This window comes from Mya arenaria, chromosome 1, assembly GCF_026914265.1.
Source record: "Mya arenaria isolate MELC-2E11 chromosome 1, ASM2691426v1".
NCBI classification, from domain to species: Eukaryota; Metazoa; Mollusca; class Bivalvia; order Myida; family Myidae; genus Mya; species Mya arenaria.
In genome coordinates this window covers 21903706-21909918 of record NC_069122.1, presented here as the reverse complement: position 1 = coordinate 21909918, position 6213 = coordinate 21903706, and positions in this window count along the sequence as shown.

Here is a 6213-nt window from a genome sequence, read left to right as displayed (position 1 = left end):
TTATTGTACAAAGACAATTTATAAATTAATCTTTATTGTGTCAATCGTTGCTTAAATTTCTAATGAACAGTATTTCAGTTCAATTCAAAATGCGTGATAAAAGCTTCAGTTGAAGACAGTTGAAGCACCCCTGAAACCGACATTTTGTTACATGGAGAGTCAATTCTTCTATTCGCATGCGTACCGGAAGGCGATAGTACGATGATGAAAACACGACAGTACGGTGATGAAAACGCGAAAGTATGATGCTGAAAACGCGATAGTACGATGATTAAAACGCGAAATCACGATATTACGATGATAAGAAATCACGCTAATACGATGGTGAAAACGCGAAAGTACGATGGTGTAAACACGATAGTTTATCGCATTATCATCATCGTACTGTCGTATTATCGCGTTTTCGTTATCGTACTGTCGCGTTTTCATCATCGTACTGTCGCGTTTTCACCATCGTAGTTTCGTGATTTCGCGTTTTCATCATGTACTAGCGGGTATCGCGTTTCAGATCAACACATTCATAGGCGATGGCCTTAACAGCATTCCGTACGTACGTGCGTATGGACATGGTGCAGGAATGCAGCAACTACCCCGGGACTCTTGTTCTCACACTGGGAATAATGACCTTTGTGCATTGAAGTATTTAATGGTTTTGTTTGATACGTACTTTAATATTATATTTCAAACCGTATTAGTATTGGAACTCGAGTTTCTAACCGAAGTTCACGTGCATTTCGACCTTAAATGTGCAACTGTTTTAGTGTATTACAATTTAGCAGTACGTTTAAACAGACATTGTATTTTGGGTGTTATCAATTAAATTTACTCGTTACATGAGGCGATATAATTGCTTTCTGATTCCATTCGGCAGTGCCAAATCAAGCTATTTGTTCATGCAAATACTTTAGTGCCCTTACTGTGCCAGGATGAAATACAGGACTGCCACACATACGCCGCACATATCAAAAATATCATACCTACGACGCAGATATTAAAGCTGCCACACCCACGACGCAGATATCAAGACTGCCAAATAAACAGCGCAAATATCAAGACACCCACGACGCAGATATCAAGATTGTCACACCCACGACGCAGATATCAAGACTGCCACACCTTCGACGAAGGAATGAAGACTGCAACACCTACGACACTGAAATCAAGACTGATTCACCTAAGACGCAGATATCAAGATTGTTAAATCAGCGGCGCAGATATCAAGACTGCCAAATTAACGACGCATATATCAAGACTGCCTAATCAACGGCGCATATATCAAGAGTGCCACATCTACCACGCAAAATCAAGACTGCCACACGATGCAGATATCAAGAGTGCCACACCTACGACGCAGATATAAAGACTGCCAAATCAACGGCGCAGATATTAAGAGTGTCACATCTACGACGCAGATATCAAGAATTCCAAACCTACGACGCAGAATCAAGACTGCCACACGACGCAGATATCAAGACTGCCACACCTTCGATGCAGAAATCAAAACTGCCACACCTTCGACGCAAGAATGAAGACTGCCACACCTACGACACCGAAATCAAGTCTGATTCACCTACGACACAGATCTTAAGACTGCCAAATCAACGGCGCAGATATCAAGACTGCCAAATCAACGACGCAGATATCAAGACTGCCAAATCAACGGCGCATATATCAATACTGCCACACCTACGACGCAGATATCAAGACTGCCACACGACGCAGAAATCAAGACTGCCACACCTACGACGCAGATACCAAGACTGCCAAATCAAAGGCGCATATATCAAGACTGCCACACATACGAAACAGATATCAAGACTGTCACACATACGACGCATATATCGCCAAATTAACGGCGCAGATATCAAGACTGCATTACCTACGACGCAGATACCAAGACTGCCAAATCAAAGGCGGATATATCATGACTGCCACACATACGACACAGATATCAAGACTGCCACACATACGACGCAGATATCAAGACTGCCTTACCTACGATGCATATATGAAAAGTGCCACACCTACGACGCATATATCAAGACTGCCACACATACGACGCATATATCAAGACTGCCACACAAACGACGCAGATATCGTGACTGCCACACCTACGACTTATATATCAAGACTGCCAAATCTACGGCGCATATATCAAGACTGTCACACCTACGACGCATATATCAAGACTGTCACAAGACTGCCACACCCACGACGCAGATATCAAGACTGTCACACCTACGACGCATATATCAAGACTTTCAAATCAACGACACATATATAAAAACTGCCACGAACACGACGCTGATATCGAGACAGCCACACAAACGTCGCAGATATCAAGACTGCCAAATTAACGGCGCAGATATCAAGACTGCCACACCTACGACGCAGATATCGAGGCTGCCACATCAACGACGCAGATATGAAGACTGCCACACCTACGACGCAGATATCAAGACTGCCAAATCAACGGCGCAGTTATCAAGACTGCCACACCCACGACGCTGATCTCGAGATTGCCACATAAACGATGCAGATATCAAGACTGCCAAATCAACGGCCCAGATATTAAGACTGCCACACATACGACGCAGACATCGAGGCTGCCACACCCACGATGCAGATATCAAGACTGCCACACATACGACGCCGATATCAAGACTGCCACACATACGACGCAGATATCAAGACTGCCACACATACGACGCATATATCGAGACAATCAGAACACAGTGTGCAAAGGTAACATAAAAAGTGTAGATAAGAGATCATATAGTATGATCAATGATAGGTCATGTTGCAGCGAAAAATGCCTTATTTTGCCGAAACTCCTTTAAATGCAAGTCATCGTCATCAAATCGTTAATATTATATGCGTTATAACAACTGATCTTGCAAAATTTGCCCTCCTTTCTTTTTAAACCCTGGCTCGCACAAGAACTACATTTGTAACATATATATGCGTGCTGGTATTTCCTTTTTTAATATGGAATATACACTAATGATTATGTTTTGAGTCTCAACTATGGTCCTCCGCCCTCGGACGATCTGTGTGCTCTTACAAGCTTATTGTTTGTGCGATAATTGAAAACCTCTAGGAAGGTGTTGTCACTTTGATGCCCTACTTGCATTCTGAATTTTGAAACATACATCCATACTGATTTAAAAATCTTGTATAGAAAACTCGCTTCTCCGACTTTTAAGTAAATCAATCATCAATGGTTTTTATCGGTAACAAGGAAGCTCTGAAATAAATTTAACTGACGAAGAGTAGCTCTTTCGTAAACTTTTGTAAAAACATTCTCTTCGGATAAAGGCGACAGATAAGTGTTAAAGAAAGCTCTGATAAGAGAGATGTTTTATATGTTTACATGATGCTTTATGAAACCCGTAAACATCGTCCACTATTTTATGTATGAACTTTATGTAGAATTTATCTAGCCGTTTCTACGATACACGAAAGAAGATTTGAGACATCATTTGTTTAAAATGGTTGGTCACTGTATCTATCTTATTCTAACATAGGTGGATACGCTGAGACTTTTACGATTTAAACAAAATACGTAAAGCTAATTTCTATCAAGTTTTGTTCTCATTCCTTTTCAAGAGTTTAATTGGTTTACAATGCATAAACAAAACTACATCCACAAACCAAGCAGTAAATATTTCTGTCCAGGTATATTAGCAAGAATAATGCAATAGAATATACACAGACACGCACGGTGACCAAACATGCTATGCTAAGGTGTAAAAAGATAAAGAAAAACACAAAACACAGGAAATACTGTAAACAAAACGCTGATGACACACTTTATATCAAATCCTTATGTCACACTTTACATTAAGATCTTATGCCACACTCCCCATTTAGACCTCATGTTATTCTTCAAGTCAAGACTTTCTCACAATTCAAATCACGACCTCATGCCACACTTCACATCAAACCTTATGATATAATTTACATCGATACCTTATGACACACTTCACATTAATATCTTATGACATACTCCACATCAATACCTTATGACATTCTTCACATTTATACCTCATGACACACTTCACATTGATATCTAAAGACATACTTCACATCAATACCTTATGACATTCTCCACATCAATACCTTATGACACACGTCACATCAGTACCTTATGAGCAATACCTTATGATTTACCTAACATCAAGGCATAATGACATACTCCACATCAAGACCATATGACACACTTCACATCAACACTGTATGACACACTCCACATCAACACTGTATGACATATTTCACATTAACACCTTATGACATACTCCACATCAACACCTTATGACACACATCACATCAATACCTTTCAACACTTCACAAAAAGACATTACGACATACTTCACATCAATTCCTTATGACACACGAAACATCAATGTCTTATGATAAAATTCACATCAATACCTTACGACATACTCCACGTCAATACCTTATGCCATACTCCACATCAATACATTATGATAAAATTCACATCAATACCTTATGACACACTTCACATCAATACCTTATGCCATACTCCACATCAAGACCTCATGACACACTGGACATCAAGACCTTATGACATACTTCACATCAAGACCTTATGACACACTTCACATCAATACCTTATGACATACTTCACACCAATACCTTATGACATACTTCACATTAATATCTTATGACATTCTCTACATCATTCTTATGACATACTTCACATCAATACTTCATGACATACTTCACATCAACACCTTATGACATACTCCACATCAACACTTTATGACATACTCCACATCAACACTTTATGACATACTTCACATTAATACCTTATGACATACTCCACATCAATACCTTATGACACATTCCACATCAATACCTTATGACACATTCCCACATCAAAACCTTATGACACATTCCCACATCAATACCTTATGACACATTCCATATCAAGACATTATGGCATAATTCACGTCAAAACATTATGACATACTTCACAGTCATAATTTTTTTGTAAAGTCTTGGATTTGATTAAAGTATTTAGTTAGGTTTGTGGGAATTATTCTGAAAATGTTTGATTTAAAATCTGCTCGTAAAGTATGTCTAGCCTCATTGCGTGGTATGGTTTTCAGCCTTCGGAATGTAACTATTTTTATAAATCTAAATTAAACAGGAACATATGGTTTTCTTGAGCGTAATATATTTCTTAATCTGAGTCAAAAATATATCCGATACATGGAGATGTTCAATTTTCTATATGTATGGACCTGGAAATGAATATGATGCTTTGTGACATTCATAAGTAAAATGTAAAATATTTTATCATTGGTAATTGTTGTAAAGAGAATATTTTCTCCCACCTCAGATAAGTAGATCCAATAATTTAAGGAATGACGTCACCATTACGACATATGTACTTCCGTTGTGTGGAAAATTCTCAATAAAAAAAAATGTTCTTATGATTGATAGACATGTTTTCACATGCTCAATACACTGTAAATCAAAACTATCATTATTCCTGAAACTTTTATACCTTAAGTATCTATTCTTGCTTGATTTATCATTTCGAGTAGAGATTAAAGCATAAACCGCTGCCCTATAGTTGAAAGGTCATTTTGGAAGATCTGTCATAGCGGACGGTGCAATTTTTAGAGTTTGTTTTTCAAGTGGAGTGATTTTTCTTAGGAATAACTTGACCCCCCTTTTTATTGGCTTAAAAGGCAATTTAAAGCTTGTACTTTAAGAATATATGTGGTTATCATAGCCTGCATTCGCTCGAAATGCCTTTAAATGTTGTTTAAAAATTATAATTTTACATTGAATTATATAGGGAATAACAATGGTGGTGTGTAACCTAAAAGGGACCAAACTGCTTTGTTTAAAAAGTGTTATTTTTGGTAAGAAATGTATTGCATTTCACTATTTCTGGCAAATTTTCACAATTAAATGCATTTATCTTGTCCGGTTGATCAACATATGCTATTTCCTGGTTTTCACAACTTTCGCCTATTTTTTTTTTAAAAATGAGTCGTCTGCAATCTTACGAGCACTGAAAATGTCCAAATTTGGTGAAAATTTGACTGCGAGAGCTTGAAATGTGTGCAAAGATGTGTAGAACTGCCCCAGTTGATGCTTAGAATGCCATTTGAGTCAAGGTTCAGTTGAAAAACCTCAAAGAATGGCATTTTGGGCCAAAACGCCTTAGAAAAT